Source organism: Gossypium hirsutum, chromosome A10, assembly GCF_007990345.1.
Source record: "Gossypium hirsutum isolate 1008001.06 chromosome A10, Gossypium_hirsutum_v2.1, whole genome shotgun sequence".
In the NCBI taxonomy this organism is placed as follows: domain Eukaryota; kingdom Viridiplantae; phylum Streptophyta; class Magnoliopsida; order Malvales; family Malvaceae; genus Gossypium; species Gossypium hirsutum.
Genome location: NC_053433.1, coordinates 46046955 through 46071875, shown reverse-complemented (window position 1 = coordinate 46071875; position 24921 = coordinate 46046955). Strand labels below are relative to the sequence as shown.

Sequence of the window (24921 nt, the reverse complement as noted above, 5' to 3'; positions counted from 1 at the left end):
CATCATCTCATCAATTCTAACTAACTAGTGAGCGTTCGCTTGCTCACAAGTCCTCGAAATGCCAGAATTTCGGCATTTCGGCTTTTCTACATTTTATCGCTTTAAGCTATGAAAAAGGGTTCGTTACACACCTGTTTGGCGATATTCCTCGACGAGATCTCCTACACGATTTCTCCTATAATCCATCATTAATAATCAGTTTCCCATAATTGAACCAAACCAAAAATCATCTAATACTAATACTTACACATTCGGCCACCATCCATAATGGCCTTAGGAATCTTACCTTTGTCGCGATTGATGACTAGGTCTAGCTACTCCGGTGATCCAAGCTACTCCAAGTCGACACTACACCTGGCTGCTCCTCCACTAAATAAACCACAAAAATATTAAAAGAAGACCCCATAAGGCCTATACCCACATTCGGCCACCCCCCCTAAACTAGAGGGGTTTCGGCTTTTGGCCAAAGTTACACTAGGAATTGTTTAGAGTTTGAACACTTACCACAGTCTCTCTCCTCTTGAATCCGGATGCCTAAAAGGTAAAGGAATTGAACACCAACAATTGAAAAGGAAAGAAAAGGTTGCTGGTCACAAAGAATCGGCACCCCCTATCTTCACTGATTTCGGCTTTTTGCGGTACTTCGGTAGAAGTAGAGATAAGGGAAAGAAATAATAAATGAGTGGAGGAAAGTAATGGGCTGGTTTTTGAAAAAGAAACGGGAGAAAAGATGAGAGATTCGGCTAGGGAAGAAAAAGAAGAGAAAAAAAAACTAAAACAAAGGAGAAAATGGCACAGCTAAGACCCCAATGCCGAAATTACTAACCTAATACCCTTCTGCCGAATTCCCCTCTCTAACCCCTTCCAAACGGCTAAGCTCTATCCTTCTCTCAAATCCCTAAAATCTCTCCCCTTATCCCTCCTTAATCCATGCGTTTGACTTGATCCAACTCTCCTCTTACAGAATCCACTTAGGTTCCAACACTTACCCTTCCTGCACATAAAAATAAATACTCTTATTTGCCAACACAGGGAATCGATCCCAGGTCTTCCCTTATGCTCCACACGCCACCTTTTTAGGAGCTTAGTGGCGTCACCCTTTCCACTCTACCAAAGCTCTTTTTGTGATACACTTTACCCACAACTTAATATAAAGGCACCTAGCCAGAACCCCTAACTCCTAAGTCCAAAATTTAAAAAATTCAACCGGGTTTTGGCTAACTCATAAGCCTTCCATAAGCCCATTTACACACCCAAATTATGAATTCCATAATCACATACCAAATTTTATAAAATTACTTAAAATATCAGGAATCGCGAAAAACCCAAAAATTAGGATGTTATATCGACCAACTGAAAACCTATTTGACTGAAGCTCTAGTGTTAGTACAGCCCGAATCTGGTAAAGAGTTTGTCATTTACAGTGATGCATCCTTAAATGGGTTGGGTTGTGTATTGATGCAAGAAGTAAATGGGTTGGGTTGTGTATTGATGCAAGAAGGTCGAGTTGTAGCTTGCGCTTCTTGAAGCCACATGAGAAAAACTATCCGACCCATGATCTCGAATTAGCTGCCATCATATTTGCTTTGGAAATATGGCGACACTACTTGTTTGGAGAGAGGTGTCATATATATTCAGATCACAAAAGCCTCAAATATTTGATGAGTCAAAGAGATTTGAATCTGAGACAAAGACGTTGGCTTGAATTGTTGAAAGATTAAGAGCTTGTCATCGACTATCACCCGAGAAAGGCTAACGTGGTTGCCGATGCTTTAAGTCACAAGTCACTATTTGCTTTGTGAGCGATGAATGTACACTTGTTCGTTTCATCCCATAATGTGTTAGTAGCAGAATTAAAAGCCAAACCATTATTAATTCATCAAATATGGGAAACTCAGAAAGTCGATGATGAATTGGTTGCTAAACGAGCTGAATGTGTTTCGAATGTGGATTCAGAGTTTCAAATTGACAATAATGATTGTTTGAGGTTCAGAATTCGATTGTGTGTTCCAAGAAATTTGAAACTTATTTCGATGATTTTGAGCGAGGCTCATAGCAGTCGAATGTCAGTTCACCCGGGTAGTACGAAAATGTACAACGATCTGAAACGTTAGTATTGTTGGCATGGTATGAAACGATACATTTCTGATTTCTTCTCGAAGTGTTTAATATGTCAACAAGTGAAAGTGGAACATCAAGTACCTTCGGGATTACTTCAGCCGATCATGATACCCGAATGGAAATGGGATCGAGTCACGATGGATTTTGTATCTGGGTTGCCATTGTCACCAAGCAAGAAAGATGCGATCTGGGTTGTTATTGATAGATTGACAAATTCGGCTCATTTTATTCCCATATGTATGGATTATTCACTTGACAAGTTAGCTGAACTGTATGTTTCTCAGATTGTAAGGTTACACGGGGTACCTACTTCTATTGCGTCAGATAGAGATCTGAGATTCACATCGCGATTTTGGAAGAAATTTCAAGCATTGGATACCAAGTTGCATTTTAGCACCACTTTTCATCCCCAAACTGATGGTCAATCCGAGCGGATAATTCAGATACTCGAGGATATGTTGAGATGTTGTATCCTTGAGTTTAGTGGTTCATGGGAACGGTATTTTCCTTTGATTGAATTCGCTTACAACAATAGTTTTCAATCAAGAATTAAGATGGCACCTTACGAGGCTTTGTATGGTCGTAAATGCTGTACACCGTTGTTTTGGACTGAGCTCAGTGAAAGTAAAATTTTCAGGGTTGATTCGATTAAAGATGCTGAACAGAAAGTAAAAGCGATCCGTGAAAGTCTGAAAGCAGCTTCAGATCGTCAGAAGTCATACACAGATTTTAAACGAAAAGACATTAAGTATCAGGTCAGAGACAAAGTTTTTTTTAAAGTTTCACCTTGGAAAAAGGTGCTCAGATTTCACTGTAAGGGCAAATTGAGTCCGAGGTTCATCGGGCCGTATGAAATATCTGAACGAGTTGGGCCGGTAGCATACAGATTGATTTTGCCCTCTGAACTTGAAAAGATTCACAATATTTTTCATGTTTCGATGCTTCGATGTTATAGATCCGATCCATCGATGTAATTAGTCCATCAGAGGTTGAGATTCAATCTGATTTGAGTTACGAAGAAGAACCGGTTCATATTTTGGCTCGTGAAGTAAAAGAACTACGAAATAAGAAAATCTCATTAGTGAAAGTACTGTGGCTCAAACATGGGGTTGAAGAAGCGACTTAGGAGCCAGAAGACTCAATGAAAGAACGTTATCCTAACCTTTTCGCTGGTAAGATTTTTGGGGACAAAAATTTCTAAGAGGGGAGAGTTGTGACAGCCTTAATTTGACCCTAGTTGGAAAGTGGTTTCGAGACCACAAAACCAAGTCAAAAAAATAATTAACCGTTATATTCTATGCTTATTATATGTGTAAATGCATGTGTGAAAGTTTCATGCTTTGATTTTGTCATTTGTATGTGAAATTTATTAAATAGGACTTATGTGAGACATTTTGAAATGTGATAAGTTAAATTATAATGGTCTATTAACGTATGTTATAAAAAAATGGACTTGCATGTCAAATTATCCATTTTTAGATAGTGGCCGGCCATGTTGTTATTCAATACATAATATATGTATTTTCTATTAGCATTATTTCAATTAAATGGCTTTATATTATAGAATGATGATTATTAAAAATAAAAAATGGGTGAAGAAAACAAGGTGTTCATCTTTGTTTTCTTTTAAGCCAAATGTAAGAGAAAAAAAGGGGAGAAAACACCATTCGGTCATCCCAAGCTTGAATTAAGGTAAGAAATTCATGTTAGTTCTTGAAATTTTAGTTAATTTTAAGTTAGTTACCAAGTTCTTTATTTAACCCATGTTAAAATTTTGATTTTTTTTTGGGATGATTTGAGGTTTCGGTCATGGTAAATGATGAAGGGGATAGATGGTTGTGTTCAAGTTTTAATGAATAATTACAAATGAATGATGTTTAAGATAGTTTAATGTTCATGTAAGTAGTTTAGATGATAAAAAAAATCAGCTTGTGTATTTGTGTAATTGCCGAATTTGAACTAGGGATATCTTTGAGTAATGCTTGTGTTTAAAATGATGGAATGGAGTGAATGCTTTGAATATGTTATGCAAAAAAAAAATTATAAGTTGGATTAAAGGTGTGTTATATTGCCTTTGTCATTGCCGAAAATGTGCTTTGTTAAATAAATTGGGTGTTGGCTGTTTAAATGATATTATTTTTGTATTAAGTTGAATTGGAAGATTTATAAATGTGTTACAGATGACTCAAGACTTATATAAGCATTCGACAATAGCTAAGGAGTGGGAACTTTTGATAGTTGATGTATATGTGTAATGAGTAGTGTTATATATATGTGATTTTTTTTTGGTAATAGAAAATTTGGCTAAAATGATTAGGGTGTTTCTTGATAAAATATTTGTGGTGGTTAAATTTGTGTATAAGAAAGCAAGATAAGCTATGTGAGTTTTGCTTGTGTATGCAAACTAGGTATAAGTTGAATAATCGGTCATTAGGGTTATATGATCATTTTGTGCATGAGCTATAAGTTTTTCATGGCTTGATAAGTTCTTGCCGTCTTCGGTTATAAATATGAAATTTGAATCATGGCATATTTATATAAATTATAATACATATTGAATTTGATATGTGATTGCCAAATGTGATTAATAAGTAAATAATATTGGTTAAGTAATTAAACAAATCTATTTGTTTTAATTAAGCTCAAGAGCAAGGAGGATCAAAGTTGGATAGAGGAAAAGAGAAAGTAATAGAGTAGCCAATCCGTGACCGTTCTAATATACCGAAGTAAGTTTTGAGTAATCACATTTATTATATAATTGATGATGTCATGAGATAAGTATGATAGATGAATTGCGACCTATTGTCTCTACTTAAATGAGGTTGTTTGATAAATAAGTTGAGTATATGGCATGTAACCAAATTGTTATTAGGAGTTAAGCTGAGATAGTGAAATGGTTATGTGTTCTTGTGTATGAATATTAAACTGAAAGTTATGTTGAAGGTGTATTTTTTTTTGTGCTTATATTCGAGTGAAGAAATTGAATTAGTAATGTGATATGTTATGTGAATTGAGTTATCATGTGAGTAAATATGCTTAGCACTCGATATATATCCGGGTTAAGTCCCGCAGGCCTCGTGCTAGTAATATATCCGGGTTAAGTCCCCCAGGCTTCGTGCTGGTAATATATCCGGGTTAAATCCCGCAAGCTTAGTGCTGGTATTATATCTGAGCTTAAAGTCCCGTAGGCTTTGTGCTGGTGACTAGATTCGGGTTTTAAACCTAGCAGGCTTAACGCCGGTGATTCGAGTAAGATTATGAATTTGAAAGTTCGAGGTAAACTACTATTGATTATGTATGATACATTATGATGGTCAGGTACGTATTATGTACTCATATGTGAATTGATTTTTAAAGTGAATTATTATTATCAAAGAACGATATATGTGTGTGGATGATTACTATATCTACGAATAAGAGAATGACCTATTCGATCGATGTCAGTCATTATATGAAAGTATGTGACTTAAATTAATTGCATGAGCTATAAAGTAAAGTAAAGTATGTGCTGAAATTTCTTTGTGTATTCATATATATATACATATATATTCGGTCAATAGGCTTTATAATTGGTGTACTTGTGTATATTCGGCCAAGTGATTTGTAATTAGAATACTAGTTTTGTGATACTACATGCTCGATTTAAATGACAAGTTTTAATTGTTTGTATTGCTTAAAACTTACTAAGCTTTGAAAGCTTACTCTGTTCTTTATTTCCCTGTTTTATAGATTGTTGATTTTGGCCACCGACTCAGGGATCGTCAGCAGTTCATCACACTATCCATCTTTTTGGGTACAGTTATATTTTGGACTCGATGTGGCATGTATAGGTTAGGCTGATGATAACGATGTTTTGAAATTGTAAATATTTTGGCCATACGAAAATGGCGTATAACTTAAATATCAGTATGTATTTCAGCTTGATCTCTGTTTATGTTTATTTACAATGTGAATGAGATTATTAAATGTTTAGTTCGGTAATACCTCTTAGCCTTAATCCGGCGATCTGATTCAGGTTAGGGGTGTTAAACTTCAAGCTCACAATTCTAGCAACACATTGGAAATTAAAGGTGATCGTTTAACCCATTATACTAAAATTGACAAATGGTACAACCTACTTTGCAGGAAATGAGTCTAAAGGAAGCACATGAGTCATTCTCAAGCAATAGTAGAGGACCCATTCATAAAGATCGAAGGCTACAAATCGATGAGCTAGATGAATGGCGAACGCATAAACCGAGAACACTTGACAAACCGAATCTACGACAGAACAAGCTCAATCCCTTTCCAAATCAACGTAAGGTTGGAGATAAAGTCTTATTAGATGCCACAGATCCCCACATTGTCGCTACCATATCGAATGAAGAAATCCCTCTTACGGTACTCAACATTTTACCATTCGGTACGGTCGAGGTGAGTCATCCCAAGTTCGGCACTTTTAAGGTAAACAACACCCGTTTAAAACCTTATTTTGATGAGATTAATAGTAGGAATGAGGAGTATAAACTCCTCAAACCACCATGATCATTCAATGGAGAGGTAAGTCAAGCTTAGACTATAAATAAGTGCTTCTCGGGAGGAAATCTGAGCACTAACTGTATTAACTTCTTTAAAATTTATTCTTCAACATCTAACTTACTAACGGAGTGCTTGAGTATAGGTTTTCCACAGGGACACGACCAAGAGCGCGGGCGTGCTTAGGGCTGTGTGAAAATAGGACAACAATTTTTCCCAAACACTTGTCACGATAAAATGCACGTCGTACGACATGGCCGTGACCGAACCTTCCAAAACAACATAGGGGTGAGACACGTCCGGGTGGAAGAACCTTGGGTGAACCTGTTAAAACAGCACGAGCGTTTGAAACGCCCGCGTCTAGCACCCATGGTCGAACCTATTAGATATCATAGATTTTACTCACATCTTTACCACATTCATGCTATAATCATTATAAACTCATCACGTAATACCATAGCACATACATGCATAATTAAAATGGATTTACAGCCCCATAATCAAAATAGGTCAACACATATGGTTAAAGTCATATCACATACTCTAATATTTAAACTCCTATACATGCCATAGACTCAAAGTACTTGAAATCACTACACCAATAGCGTTAGCTTGACAGTGTGATAATATCTCCGACGAACTCCAACCCGAGAAAACCTGACAATCCTAAAGAACATGGGAAAGGAAGGGAGAGTAAGCTTTACGCTTAGTAAGTTCATATGAAAACAATAAGCAACTCATTAACAAGTTTTATCAATGTTTACAACATAATCACAAATTCACTACAAGTTGTCTTCCTGAGCAACAATCACTAAATTATTTATAACTAGAGCTACAAAACTCCAAATCAATTGCCATTAATTTTCCATGAAAACAGACTCATATATATTCCATCAATAAAATTTTCAGAATTTTTGATTTGACCAATCAATACCAGATTTTTCTTAAACTTCCCCTATTTCACCATTTGACTAATCTGACCACTCTTCACTACGAATCAAATTTCTCATTGTACAGAATTCAAAATATATTCTCATTGATTTCATTTAAAACTAAACTCATTAAGGAGTCTAAGCATATAAATTATATCTTATAAAAATTTTTGTACAAATTATAATGATTTTCTAAAAACAGAATAGGGGACCCCGAAGTCATTTGACTCTATCCCGCGCCACTTCAAATATCTCATTATCAGCAATTCTTTTGCTTACACGGTTTCTTTTATAAGAAACTAGACTCATTAAGCTTTAATTAAATAATTTATTCAGCTTCTAAATCAACTCCCAAAATTTATGGTGATTTTCCAAAATCACATTACTGCTGCTGTCCCAAGCAGATTTATTACAAATTTACTCTTTCACACATTCTTTGCATTCACATTATTTAAACATGTATATCACCAATCAATTTCATCACATATCTATAATTTCACTTAAGCATAATCTCAATACAATACATCATGCTCAATGATTCGCACACAACCGTTCAAATTAGCAATTATAAGATGGTTCCGCACATAGCCCACCCTTATCAATAATTTACGATGGTTTTACCCTTACTCACATATATGACATAGGCATTTTCACCTATGCTTCTCATTTCACATTCATGATTCAATTCCAATCGATCTAACATGCATAAGTATATATCACATACCTGCCAACTTAATGTATTGAACGAATTCAATTGCCGGTTTAACACAAGGTCTCATAGTCTTAGACCTTTATCAAATCACCGGCATTTAGCCTGCTAGGTTTTAAACCCGAATTCATCACCGGCATGAAGCCTGGTAGACTTTAATTCTGAACTCATTCACCGGCATTTCGCTTGCTAGGCTTGAAGCCCGATATCATTTCACCGGAATTATAGCCTACTAGGCCCAAAGCCCGATAATATTATTCACCAGCTTAAAGCTTGCTAGGCTCAAAGCCCGAATATCACCATTAAAAAGTCGTCTCATAAACAATTAATATAATATAGCATGTATACCTGTTCACTTTACTCTATTTAATCATTCAATCACTATATATAATTGCCCTTTGAATCATTCGATATTTTGCACACGAAGTGTCATTCTCAATATCTCGCACACTAAGTGCCATTCTCAATATTTCGTACACTAAGTGCCATTCTCAATATTTCGTACACTAAGTACCATATTTGATTGCCCCGTACACTAAGTGCCACATTTTGTTGATATGTCGCCAGACATTAAAATATTCACGTATATACAATTTATACGATATTAAAGCATTAGAAACATAAATTTAACAATGCTTGTTGCATACGAACTTACCTCGTTCGCGGCAACGATAAATTAGATCGACGAATCTGATACTTCGTTTTTCCCTTGATATAGACTCGTACGAGGCTTAACTTGATCTAATCAATCAAATTCAACTATTACAATTCATATTCTATTCATTTTAACTCAATTTCATATTTTGGTAAAATTACTATTTTACCCCTAAAATTTACTTTTATTCAATTTAGTCACTGAGCTCAAAAAATGCAAATTAACTATTTTAACCATAATTAAGCTTAACCGAATATTCATGGTATTAAAACAGCCCATAAATTACTTTATAGAAAAATTACATTTTTGCCCCTGATATTTCAACTTCTTTACAATTTAGTCCCTAAGCTCGAAAAATTAAATTCATTCAATTTTGGCCAAACCCATGCCTAGACAAATTTTCTACTACTTCATAACAGCCCATATTTTCATTTATTCACACTTTCAACCACATAATTTCAATAATTCACAATTTAATCCAAAATTGACATTTTTACCAAAATTCACTTTACAAAACATGTATGTCCAACAACAATAATTTATTTTCCATCTTAAACTATCAAAATACTCATGCACTCAATAATGGCAACATTCAAATACTTTAACAATTTTAAAATCAGAGATACGGGCTAGCTAGAATACGAAGCAACGATCTCAAAAACATAAAAATTATCAAAAACCGAACACAAAACATACCTAAATCACTTGATGCAAATGCCAAAACTAAGGAAGCTTCAATGGCTTTCTTTTCTCCTCCATATTCGGCCAAGAGATAAAATTTGCATGGCCATTTTATGTTTTATTTTTATTTAATACATTTTAATATTCCATTTACCTTTTTGTCCTTTATAATAATACAAAATTTCATATATGCCAAACCACCAATCTCCACTATCATAAAGTAATGGTTTAATTGATAAATAGGGACTTATACTTTAGTAAAACATGGAAAATAAACACTTAAACAATTAGAATGCAACTTTTGCATTTTACGCGATTTAGTCCTTTTTGCTTAATAACTATCGAAACGATAAAATTTTTCAACGAAACTTTAATACCATCTTTTTTGCCACTCCGTAAATATTTATAAAATATTTACGACTCAGTTTATAGAAATGTGGTCCCGATACCTCATTCCCTAAACCCACTTGACCTTAGGGTCATACCACTTGAACTTAATAAATCACTTATAAAACAAATATCACAATATCAAAAACATTTTTAAAATCACAATTAACTCGTAAATATTAAATATAATATTTACAAACCTACTCGTTGGATTTGGTGGCCCGAAACCACTGTTCCGATTAACCCTAAAAATGGGCTGTTAAAACTCTTCCCACCTTAGGGATTTTCATCCCCAAAAATCTTACCAAAGAATAAATTAGTGATTTTCTTTCACCAACCTCAACAATGTTTCACCTAGCCTCAGATTTCTCAACTTTTCAATCTCTTGAGCTAAGATTATGATCTGCTCTTTGCTATACATCATAACAAGCTGAGTCTCTACTTTTGTAAGAGATACTAAAGATAAAGGACCTTATTTGTATCATCACATCATATATATAAGAAACACATTACGGTTCTTCTCAAGTTCTGATAAGAATCTCATTCAGTCCGATGAATTACGAACTCAACTTCTCTTTATAGTTAAATCGAGAAATACTATTCCCACTATAATACTTTCACAAATACTCAATTTTCTAATTGAAAATTCAATGTTTTTACGTATCAAGCCCACATATATTTTCTGCCAATCTGAAATTCTTTTAGACGGTCACGAATTACTTTCATTCCTCCTTTCCAATCACATCGGCCCCGAAATTCTTTTTATCAAAATTGGATTCGATATAACGAAGTTCAGTAATTGCAACCATACCGCACTCATACAATGCTATCTTAATATTCATTTCATAACCATTATTATTATACGGAAACTTAACCAACAATAAATGTCTTTCTCGGTTGCTTTCAAGTTCTAGAACACAGTGTGACAAAGTAACTCCATACCCAAAGCTCACAGTAGTTTATTTTAGTAACACGATATAATCCTCGTGTCTCTATTTGAACAATGAAAACTGGCACTCTTTTAGTACTCCCCGTACGAACAGATAATTACCACTGTGCTAGATGTCACAATTGTTGTAAAATCTCTGGATTTCTCAATACACGAACTCTATCTCGACACAACGAATGATCTTCGGTTCCAATCTAAAATTCTAAATCAGAATCAATTTACGTTGTACCCATTTTAACTTGTAATTCACTGACAGACCTCTTAGCCTCACAAATTTGCTAATTAAACATCAATTTAATTTCTAGCTCAGCCAATAACTACTCATCATTTGATAAGATTAATCACATGATTGTCAGTCGTAAAACACATAAAGATTCTCGCTCAGAACCCCAAAGACTATAATCATTTGCCCAAATTGATAATCAATCACTGATTCATAATCTTTCAACAGTTCAAACCATCTTTAATTCTTGTGTCGAATAACTCTTTACTTGAGAACTGACGCTTCAATTAACAATTTCTTCAACTGTTTACCAGTTTATTGATAAATATCACATCATTCAGACTTCCCAATCGTTATCTATAAGAACATTTCTCAATAAAATCGTTCTGATGATATAACTCTGTATCATATCTTCTAGAATATGAATCCTGCATTTAGAATATTCATCTATTTATCCGTGAACATTCAAACTTTATTTCCACCCTGTGGATAGATTCAGATACAAGTAACTCGATTAATCCTTCAAGCAATTAATCTAATCAAACTAGACAACTGAATCGATCTCGACTGTCAAGTAATAACTTTTCAATTATTAATCAACAAAGCTTTGAACCATACTAAAGCCACAACCATCAGATAAATTAAAATCATAGTGCCATAATAAAGCCGACATCTCAACCGTATAGATATATAATGTCTCAGTTATAAATAATGCATTTTGAACACAAGAGAAATTGAAACATAATTACATTCATTCAAAATATATTTTTCATAGATAACCATATAGAATCATAAAAAAGTAGAGATACTGTAATCTCAAATATATCACTATACTGATCTTTTTAAGAAAGCGCCCATATCAGATGACAAATATCTAAGTGATGTCTCAGAGGAAATCCAGAAGTAAAACATCACTCATATGCACCAGAATTTAACGGTAACAGAAACAATATAATCTTCATGTATACTAAGTAGATCAAAAACTAGTAGTATCAGAATACCAGCATCACACAGATTCTATCGTCGATCTTTTCTTTCAATAAAATGAAATAGGATACCAGAGAAAGATATAATAATGTTAATTGTAACCCGAACAGCCCAACAATGCTTTCATATATCAATATATAGATGATGTTCTCATATGATAAGAATTTTCATTTGAAATATACAGTTACACATACCTCTGAGGATAAATGTACACATAGAATGCCCAGAAGAAAACGTAGTAACTGCTCAACTATAACCACTGCACTCAGCTATCATTTCAATTCAAACATTATCCCACTGTCTAATTCTATCATCACTGATTTCACAATATCCCATTACTAACATAAATCAATTCAAAAAAACTTCCAGTTAATACGTTCTTTAGACATCATACCTGAATACTTTCATCTCATCGAATTCAACTTCTTCTTTAACAGTGAATTGGCATATTACGAATGGCCTTCAACATGATCCAATATCTTTTCTGTTACTGTCTTCACTTACAGACTCACTCTCTTATCTGATCACAATACTAATCTTTCAACCATGAAACTCTGTAATTTCACACTCATAAGCGTATTTAGTCATATAGTATAGATCTCATTACAATGCTTTATCGATGATGGGGTGAGGGTTGTAAAGCCAACAATTTTAACTCTTACATAAGCATGCACATCACACATACTATTATGAACGAACAGTTCATTACTAATTCCACATTCTCAAACATCTAGCAATCATTTACTTATGATCACTTGGTACTTAAAACATAGCTCATACGCTAAATCAAATCATAAATTCCAAATCAAAATATTCACACAGCAAACATATACCCAACATCACAACTCATATACTCATATAATTATAACATTTATGAATAGCAGAATATCATACATTGTGATTCATACCTTTTTTTTTTTTGAGTTTCAACTCATCACTAACACATTTTCACTCAAACATTTGAGTATAACATTTTGTACTATCAAAAATAGCTCGGTTGGAAAGCATATTTGTCTTACAAAACCATTTTGTTAGAGCCGAGAGATGTCACACTATCACGAGTAGTAATATGGCATGTATAGCTAGACTCACATACGCTAGGTTAGTCCGAGAATCGACTAAACTATGGCTCTGATACCACTAAATGTAACACCCCTCGCCCGTATCCGACGCAGGGACAGGGTTCGAGGTGTTACCTGACTTGAACTCAATCAACTATATAAAATCGAGCCATAAAATTTTGATCAATTTAAAAATTTTCATTTCACAAAATATTTTGTCCCTTAAACGGGCTCACGAGACCCAAAACATACATTAGAGACGGTTCGGGACTAAACTGAGAACTTAAGAAAAACTTGGAAAATTCATGCTTTAAGGCTCCACACGCCCGTGTGAATATAGACCGTATGGTCACACACGCCCGCGTGGCTTGAGACACGCCCGTGCCTTTAGCCCATGTACAACACTGACTTTAAAATACGGCCATGACACACGCCCGTGTGCCTACCCGTGTGGACAAATAGAAGGCTATTTTCCAAGCCATTTTGTTACACTCACAACACATGCACGCATATTTATACAATAACATACAACATGGCAAAATTAGGTACTTAAACATTCTTGACATGTCATGATTTTGGCAATTTCACATGCAATAGATATCATAGATTTTACTCACATCTTTACTACATTTATGCTATAATCATTATAAACTCATCACGTAATACCATAGCACATACATGCATAATTAAAATGGATTTACAGCCCCATAATCAAAATAGGTCAACACATATGGTTAAAGTCATATCACATACTGTAATATCCTGAATTAGGACTTAATCGGAATAGTGGTTTCGTAACCACAAATTCGAGATAGAAATAATTATTTTATAATTATTTTGATGAATCTGATATGATTGCGTGAAAATTTCGTGATGAAATTCTATGCCTAAAGTGTTTAAATTGAAAGTAGGGACTAAATCGAATAAGTTGCAAAATTTGCATTCTAGAAGTTTTTAGTATGAAATTGCATTGAAATATTAATTAGGAGGTCTTAAATAGCAATTTTACCAATTTATAAGTCTATGGACAAAAATTGGACATGGATGGAATTTTTGGAAAGTTTAGTAGTAAGGGCATTTTGGTTATTTAGTTATTAAAATGAATTAAAAACAAAATTAAAAGCCAATTTTTGTCCATCTTCTTCATTAGGTCAAAATTTCACGGGTTCTCCATAGTTAGGGTTTGTTTCAAGCTTCCAAGCTCCATAGTAAGTGATTCCAAGCCCCGTTTTTAATGTTCTTTACGTTTTTGGAATCCCGGTAGCTCGATTAAGCTTATGTTAGCAATAATTCAACCTAGGGTTTATATTTGGAAAAATACCCATAGGTGAAATTTGTGTATTTTGATGTTTTATGATAGAATATGGGGTTTTAAATTATGTTAGACAACTTGTGCTACTCGGTTTTTAGTGAAAACGAGTAAAAGAGCTTAATCGGCAAAAATACCTAATAGTCACAAGTATATGTTAGAGTAAGAATTTGATGTTGCCATAGAAGGGAAAAATGATCAGCATGTTATAAAACATAATAATAAGAAATAAAGTTTAATTCCCGAGCCTAGGGGCAAAAGTGTAATTATGCAAAAGTTTAGGGGCAAAAGTGTAATTTTTCCAAAGTTCGTATTAAATGCTGTTTTAATGAATGTATTTATTGAATAAGATTATTGGCATTATAGATCAAGAGAAACGAGATTCAAGTCGTGATCGAGGAAAAGAAAAAATTGTGGACTAAATTGCAAAATCTTTATATTTTGGTACCAAGGTAAGTTCATGTGTAAATAATGTAGCATAAATGTTATTTTTAAGTTATTAATGTTAATTATATGATATGCTGATTTTTAATCGTGAAATATTATGCTTTGTGGTTAATATTGAGTAATATGCAAATTATGTTTACTACTTGATAAATATGAATTGCTACCGAGTATCGGTTCCGATATTCCATGGAAGACGGCAAATGTGAGATCTAGAGAAAAAGCCCGTTTGAACCTTAGGAATAGATTAGGATACAAGTGACATGTCACTAGGACGGTTGAGCATCTGAACTCGTTGAGTTGAGTCCGAGTTCACTTATGGATGCGAATGTTCGAACTCGTTGAGTTGAGTCCGAGTTCACTTATGGATGCGAACGCTTGAGCTCGTTAAGTTGAGTCCGAGTTCACTTAGGGGCGGGTTACATGATTTCTTGATTACATATGAGGCACTTATGTGCAAATTATCCGTGTATCTGAGTTATATTCTGATGTATTCAACGGGTGAAATTTCTAGTGAAATGGAAGAACACTTAAGATGCAAATGACGTTTTGGTAAGTGTTGTGAAATGGACACTTTGGACAGGTATGTTCTTAACCCTCGGGTTGAAAATAGATACAACAACGATAAGGTGGTAAGCTGATGAATGATGTTTAGAAATGTGATATATGTTTTGGTGATACCATGCTAAAGTTGTTTGGTATATTTGTATTGTTATGTTACTTGTTAATTACATATGAACTTACTAAGCATTTATGCTTACTCCCTCCTTTTTATTTACTGTAGTTTTGAACAAGCCAGCTCGAGAATTGGGACGGGTCGAAGGTTCGATCACACTATCCAAAGGACTTTCATCTGGGTAAATGGCTTGTAAAACTTAAGTATGGCATGTATAGCAATATACTTATTTTGTGTAAATAATTTTATGATATGGCCATGATTGGTTGAGAAAATGTTTGATATTGATAAATCATGGTGATGGTTAAATTTAGATCATGTTTGATATCATGGAAGTTTAATAGGTTATCTAGTTCATAACAACTCATGAAAATATGAAATTTGCCTTAAAACAGAATATTGCTGCAGCAATGACATGAATTTGAAAAATCACTAAAAATAAAATAAATGGAATTAAATGATGAGAAAGTTATGAAATTGAAGCTTAATGAGTCTATTTTCATATGGATTAAAAAGAAAATAGGCATATAAATTATACTTTATGAGATATTTGAAACCTTGTGAAACAGGGCCAGAGTGATTTCTGGATCCTCTGTTCTGACTTTAACAATTCATAATAAACTGTAAACAAATAATTAGAAGTCATATTTATATGTACAGATTCCTTGTTGAGTCTAGTTTTAATAGAAGCAAACCTCGTAGTCATTGAAATTCTGTATAGAGAGATATCTGATTCGTAATACACAGAGGTCAGAGTAGTCGAACCCTAAAACAGGGGAGAATTTAAATAATAAACTGTACTAATTGGCCCAGCCAAAAATTCTAGAAAAAAAATTAGTAAACATATATATGAGTTTATATTTAGGGAAAATTTACGGAGCTTGATTTCGAGTTTTGTAACTCGAGATATGATTTTTCTTGTAACTGTGACGCGGGTAGCTAGAAAGCTGTGAATGTAGAAACAAATAATTTGAAGTTCTTAATTTGATAAATTATGTTCGGTAACCCCTCAAGCTCGACTCCGGTGACGGTTTCAGGCGTGGGGCGTTACACATACTCTAATATTTCAACTCCTATACATGCCATAGACTCAAAGTACTTGAAATCACTACACCAATAGCGTTAGCTTGATAGTGTGATAATATCTCTAACGAACTCCAACCCGAGCAAACCTAACAATCCTAAAGAACATGGGAAAGGAAGGGAGAGTAAGCTTTACGCTTAGTAAGTTCATATGAAAACAATAAGCAACTCATTAACAAGTTTTATCAATGTTTACAACATAATCACAAATTCACTACAAGTTGTCTTCCTGAGCAACAATTACTAAATTATTTATAACTAGAGCTACGAAACTCCAAATCAATTGCCGTTAATTTTCACTGAAAATAGACTCATATATATTCCATCCATAAAATTTTCAGAATTTTTGGTTTGACCAATACCAGATTTTTCTTAAACTTTCCCCTATTTCACCATTTGACTAATCTGACCACTCTTCACTACGAATCAAATTTCTCATTGTACAGAATTCAAAATATGTTCTCATTGATTTCATTTGAAACTAAACTCATTAAGGAGTATAAGCATATAAATTATATCTTATAAAAATTTTTATACAAATTATAATGATTTTCTAAAAATAGAATAGGGGACCCCGAATTCATTTGACTCTATCCCACGCCACTTCAAATATCTCATTATCAGCAATTCTTTTGCTTACACGGTTTCTTTTATAAGAAACTAGACTCATTAAGCTTTAATTACATAATTTATTCAGCTTCTAAATCAACTCCCAAAATTTATGGTGATTTTCCAAAATCACATTACTGCTGCTGTCCCAAGCAGATTTATTACAAATTTACTCTTTCACACATTCTTTGCATTCACATTATTTAAACATGTATATCACCAATCAATTTCATCACATATCTATAATTTCACTTAAGCATAATCTCAATACAATACATCATGCTCAATGATTCGCACACAACCGTTCAAATTAGCAATTATAAGATGGTTCCGCACATAGCCCACCCTTATCGATAATTTACGATGGTTTTACCCTTACTCACATACATGACATAGGCATTTTCACCTATGCTTCTCATTTCACATTCATGATTCAATTCCAATCGATCTAACATGCATACGTATATATCACATACCTGGCCAACTTAATGTATTGAACGAATTCAATTGCCGATTTAACACAAGGTCTCATAGTCTTAGACTTTTATCAAATCACCGGCATTTAGCCTGCTAGGTTTTAAACCCGAATTCATCACTGGCATGAAGCTTGCTAGACTTTAAGTCTGAACTCATTCACCGACATTTCGCCTGCTAGGCCTGAAGCCCAATATAATTTCACCAGCATTATAGCCTGCTAGGCCCGAAGCCTGATAATATTATTCACTAGCTTAAAGCTTGCTAGGCTCAAAGCCCGAATATCACCATTATAAAGTCGTCTCATAAACAATTAATATAATATAGCATGTATACTTGTTCACTTTACTCTTTTTAATCATTCAATCACAATTTATAATTGCCCTTTGAATCATTCGATATTTTGCACACGAAGTGTCATTCTCAATATCTCGCACACTAAGTGCCATTCTCAATATTTCGTACACTAAGTGCCATTCTCAATATTTCGTACACTGAGTGCCATTCTCAATATTTCGTACACTGAGTACCATATTTGATTGCCCCGTTCACTAAGTGCCACATTTTGTCGATATGTCGCCAGACATTAAAATATTCACGTATATACAATTTATACGATATTAAAGCATTAGAAACATAAATTTAACAATGCTTATTGCATACGAACTTACCTCGTTCGCGGTAACGATAAATTAGATCGACGAATCCGATACTTCGTTTTTCCCTCGATATAGACTTGTACGAGGCTTAACTTGATCTAATCAATCAAATTCAACTATTACAATTCATATTCTATTCATTTTAACTCAATTTCATATTTTGGTAAAATTACTATTTTACCCCTAAAGTTTTACTTTTATTCAATTTAGTCACTGAGCTCAAAAAAATGCAAATTAACTATTTTTAACCATAATTAAGCTTAACCGAAAATTCATGGTATTAAAACAGCCCATAAATTACTTTATGGAAAAATTACATTTTTACCCCTGATATTTCAACTTCTTTACAATTTAGTCCCTAAGCTCGAAAAATTAAATTCATTCAGTTTTGGCCAAACCCATGCCTAGACAAATTTACTACTACTTCATAACAGCCCATATTTTCATTTATTCACACTTTCAACCACATAATTTCAATAATTCACAATTTAATCCAAAATTGACATTTTTACCAAAATTCACTTTACAAAACATGTATATCCAACAACAATAATTTATTTTCCATCATCAACTATCAAAATACTCATGCTCTCAATAATGGAAACATTCAAATACTTTAACAGTTTTGAAATCAAAGATACGGGCTAGCTAGAATACGAAGCAATGATCTCAAAAACATAAAAATTATCAAAAACCGAACACAAAACATACCTAAATCACTTCATGCAAATGCCAAAACTAAGGAAGCTTCAATGACTTTCTTTTCTCCTCCATATTCGACCAAGAGATAAAATTTGCATGGCCATTTTATGTTTTATTTTTATTTAATACATTTTAATGTTCCATTTACCTTTTTGCCCTTTATAACAATACATAATTTCATATATGCCAAACCACCAATCTCCACTATCATAAAGTAATGGTTTAATTGATAAATAGGGACTTATACTTTAGTAAAACATGGAAAATAAACACTTAAACAATTAGAATGCAACTTTTGCATTTTACGCGATTTAGTCCTTTTTTGCTTAATTAACTATCGAAACGATAAAATTTTTCAACGAAACTTTAATACCATCTTTTTGCCACTCCGTAAATATTTATAAAAATATTTACGACTCGGTTTATAGAAATGAGTTCCCGATACCTCATTTCCTAAACCCACTTGACCTTAGGGTCATACCACTTGAACTTAATAAATCACTTATAAAACAAATATCACAATATCAAAAACATTTTTAAAATCACAATTAACTCGTAAATATTAAATATAATATTTACAAACCTACTCGTCGGATTTGGTGGCCCCAAAACCACTGTTCCGATTAACCCTAAAAACAGGCTGTTACAACATTTGATAATTTAGTTATAGAAATGGTATTTTTTTTCATCCAATCACACATGAAAAAAACATATTCAAACATAATTTGCATTTTATTCATGTAACACCCCAAACCTCTCTTAGACGTTACGATCGAATTATGAGGGTTACATCCTCAAGTAAAAAATTCACATTTATTTTTCGTAAAATCTTAGTTTAATATCCAGAGAAATAAAGTTATTAAATTTATAAAAAAGCTTAAGTATTCAAATGATCACATGAAAACACCTTGTCGAAAACCTTGTTTTACAAATTTTATTAAAACAATCTCGTATACTTAACCATTGAGTTGTAAAACATCGTTTTTAATTTTTAAAACCTTGCAGTGGGAAAAACTTTAAGAATTCTTATCTCTAATAACAATGGAATTCCATCAAATTAGGTCGTCTTAGAGGAAAATACAATTTTTTTTAAAATAGCATGTTTATGAAATAAATGTTAAAAGCATTAAAAACGTCCCAAAATAAAAATAAATCCAAAAGTTCATAAAGTCCATAATTCAATCAAAAACATACTTAAACCAAAATGTGCAAACTGAGCTCCAGAATCCTAAGCCTGAGGGTCACCTAAAATGGAATGAAACAAATGAGTGAGCAAGAAGCTTAGTGTGTGACTCGGACCACAAACATAAATTTTACTTATAACATGCACATATACAACTATCATATCAAAATGTCATATTACCAAAAACATTTATCAAATTAGAATGTCATCTTTCCAGAAACATATATCAGATCAGAATGTCATATCAAATTAGTACAAATCCTATCCCGATCCACTACACACAACTTATCACACTAAAAAGGACTACAAGAGTCCAACCATCCAATCATCACACTGAGTCATGCGGTATGCACTCATAATCGTGCAGCTGAGCTACCAGACAAATATTGCGGTTTAACTACAGGAATACTACTAGAAAACACTTCCTCCATCATATCAAAACCCACCCCAATGCACTTCTACAATCATAATAACATACGTACATATCACATGAATGGTATGGTATGCATACCTAAACATATTTTTTTTCACAAAACATAACATATCATATTGCTTATAGTAACAGTTATTCTACATACAAGTGCCATGCATGCTTTTACACGTAATTATGCTTTCAAAATTATTACAACACAGATTGTACATAAGTTTTTCTCCTACCTTAACCGTATCACATATTGACAGATGTTAATTTTGAGTCTTATTTCAGCCAAACGGACCCCACATAATTACAATTTTTTTAGTCAAACGGGCTTAAAGGAACATTTTTAAAAAATGGGCCCACACTGCCCACACGGCCCAACCAGTTAGCCCATATGCCCACATGGCCTACCTATTCATACCGTGTAATCAAATACGACCACGTGCTCCACACAGCTTGGTGGAAACACGAAAATATACACACTTTTTCATGCTCTTTTTAACTCAAATTCTTGCAGTTTCGGTAAAATTCGTGTCGGAAAATAAATAATAATCATAAAATAATTAAATTGCACTAAAATTATGAAAAATTTGAATTTTAATTAATTTTATATCAAATTTTGATTAATTTTTATTATTTTCGACTGATTTGCACAAAGGGCGAAAAGTGACTCAAAAGACACTACTAGAAGCGCAAAACCGAGAAGCAATTTTGAAGCATCAAGGGAAATTAATTTTTCAGCTGAAGATGGTCCAAATTATGTGTATTAATTTATAATTTAATTAATGTTAATTTTAATTCAATTTAATTTGGGTTAAATAAATTATTGTTAATTAATTATGAAAAGGGGCCTAGTTGAGTTAAACCTAGAAAACCGATCCAACCGAGCACTGGGCAGCCCAAAACCGTCCCACATGCTGACCCAATCAGCTTGCTTGGCTGATTATTGGCTTGCAAAATGGCCCTTGAGGACTCCTTCAAATTGCATTCAAACCCCTCCACTATTTATGCCTTTCTAGATTTGCCCCTACCTTAAAATAACATGTTTGAAATCTTCAAACATGCCACATGCGTGGCTGGAAATGGGGGGAGTCTTTGGCTGTTGATTTTGGCTATTTTTAGCAGCCTTATCAACCTATAAATACACCCCTTTGCTACTCACTTCAAACACATCTCAACTCTTCTCATCTCTTCACTTATCTCTCATTTTTCTCTCTTCATTCCCTTCCATTGTCCTTCATTTCTTCCCCTATCCCATTGCCGAATTCACCTCTTGAAAAAGAGTCATTCAACCACCATTTGGAGTAGCATTCGGGTGTTTTTGGAAGCCTCGGTTCAATAGAATAAGCGGAGAAGGAGGAGCAGAGCAAACTAGTTAAGCCTTAGAGAAACATGTCTATGAATATTTGTGATGTTGATATGTTCAATTTAATTAATATGGCTTAAATTTAATTCATGTTAGGTTGATTGCATTTTGTCTACTTGAGTTATTAAATTTGTGTTTGTGTTGTTATACGCCTCGGTAAGATGTTTGATTAAGTAAAACCATGACTAAGTTATTCTTGTATTACAATTGTAAGATAACTAATGAATTAATTATTTAAACGGATTGAAATTGTAATTAATTGACACGATACTTAATTAGTGCATGTTTAATCATCTAAGGTAGTTGAGGGTTAAATTAGCAACGGTATCTAACGATACATTAGCCTTGCATAACTTGGAAGATTATTGTGATTAAACTGTTTCAAGACATTGTTAGTTCATTTAATCTTTTATGTGCTTATGAGATTGAATTAATTGTTTGAATTGGCATAGAGATATTTACAAGAGATTATTTTAATTTCATAAGTATGTATGTGTATTAACACATCTGCTTATTAAAATTTGTTTCATTGGTTTAATTGACATAGAGATATAGTCAAGAGATAAATGGATTTTGGTAGGTAAGTATGTTCATAAGTTAGCAAATTATCGAGTTTTTGTGAATTTATTCGTAACAACATAAAAATGAGTTTAATAATTCGAAGTTAAGAAATGTAATTAATCTTTCACAATGATGTCATCTTGATTAAAATCATCTTCTAAAATCATGCATTGGAACTTTTATTTTATTTTTATTTATTTTACTCAGTTAAAAATCTTAGTTTTTAATCACCTCTTCAAAGCAAAATATTTTTCTTCGCCAAAGTGTTTTAAATTCCATTCATAAATAATTATTTTCATAGTCCCTGTGGGTACGATAACTTGACATTTGCTTGTCACTTTATTACTTGTTGTGATTATGTACACTTGCACATTTCTGTCGTTCCAAGTTTTTGGCGATGTTACCGGGGATTATTTTAAAAAGTCATTATTTGTGAATTTGTTAATTTTGCATTTTGGTTTATTTTCCTATTCAATTTAACTTCATTAAATTTTCTGTGTTTATTTCAGGTGTTTATTAGTATTGACCAAATCATTGATTTACTCCCTATAGAGAAAGAAGGAAACAAAGAGATGAACTAAAGAGATGAACTTCGAAAATCCGAATCAAGGACACGAATAAAACCCTGCTCAAAATCCTATCCTTATTGGTGCTGATAGGGATAAAGCTCTAAGACAGTATATCGTGCCAGTGTTTCACGATCTTAATCTGGGTATTAAGAGACCCAAAATTGAGGCACAATAGTTCAAATTGAAGGCAGGCATGTTTTAGATGCTTCAAATAGTGGGCCAATTCAGTGGAATGCCTAGTGAAGATCCTCACCTATACTTAAGACTGTTCATGGAGGTGAGTGATTCTTTCAAGTTAGCTGGAGTACCCGAAGATGCACTATGATTTAAGCTATTCCCATAGTCATTAAGGGACAGAGCTCGAGCCTGGTTGAACTCATTGCCACCAAATTCAATTTCCATATGGCAAGAGTTAGCAAAAAGATTCCTCAGGAAGTATTTTCCGCCTAGCAAGAATGCTAAATTGAAGAACGAGATCACTACTTTCCAACAAATGGATGATGAGTCCTAGTATGAGACATGAGAAAGGTACAATGAATTATTACAGAAGTTCCCTCATATGGAATCCCTCAATGCATCCAACTTGAGATGTTCTATAATGGTTTAAATGCTCACACGAGGATGGTAGTGGACACTTCTGCTAATGATGCTCTCCTTTCTAAGTCTTAAAATAAGGCTTATGAAATCATCAAGAAGATTTCCAGCAGCAATTATCAATGGCCAACCAATCGAGCAGTGTCAAGAAGACTAGTTGCTGGAATACATGAAGTAGACAACATCACTTGCATCTCAAGTATCCTCGATATCCTCAACGCTGAAAATTTTTACCATTAATGGGTTTAAGAGTTTTGCAGCACAACCACTGAATCAATTTGAAAATGTAGCCTATGTCTATTGTAGGGAAGGTCATCTATTCAGAGAATGTCCAATGAACCCAGAATCCATGTACTACATGGGTAGCTAGAACCTAAACCAAGGAAAGCAAGGACTACAATCCAATTCCTATAACTAATTGTGGCGAAACCACCCTAATTTCTCCTGGAGTAACCAAGGGGCTGGACCCAGTAACACATACGCCCAACCTAGACTAACCTAGCCACCTATTTTTACCCAACAAGTTCAGAAACAACCTCAAGCTGAGCCATTCAATGGCTTAGAAAACTTGTCGAAGGCATACATAGCCAAGAATGATTCCTTAATCCAAAGCCAAGCAACTACATTGAAAAACCTAGAAAACCAAATGAGCCAGCTTGCAACTGAACTCAGAAACTAACCGCAAGGTGCTTTACTTACGGAGAATCTGGGGAATCCAAAGAAGGAGCATTGTAAAGCATTGACATTGAGGAGCGGAAAGACATTAGAGCCCAATACCGTCAAAGTCAAAAAGGAGCCAGCTGATGCTCAAGACTCAGAAGAAGTTCAATCGAGTGTTGAAATCTCAATTTCACCGAACCTGTCTGCAAAACCAGATAAGGTAACTTCTGAACCAACTAATTCTCATAAACTAACAACTTCGTTAGATGAAGAATTTCCACAGAAGACAAATCAACCAGTTCTAGTAAAGAAGCCTCCACCACCCTACCCTCAAAGACTTCAGAAGTAGAAGCAGGAAGTTTAATTCAAGAAGTTCCTAGAGGTACTCCAGCAA

General features: G+C 33.8%; 1 non-coding gene across 1 annotated transcript; it reads right to left on the bottom strand.

Annotated features, from left to right (window-relative positions):
• Nucleotides 1-23733: 23733 nt before the first annotated feature.
• Nucleotides 23734-23839, bottom strand: LOC121208680 (small nucleolar RNA R71). The gene has a single exon (XR_005903811.1). It is a non-coding gene; the product is annotated as a small nucleolar RNA R71 (small nucleolar RNA).
• Between the last annotated feature and the right edge of the window lie 1082 nt (nt 23840-24921).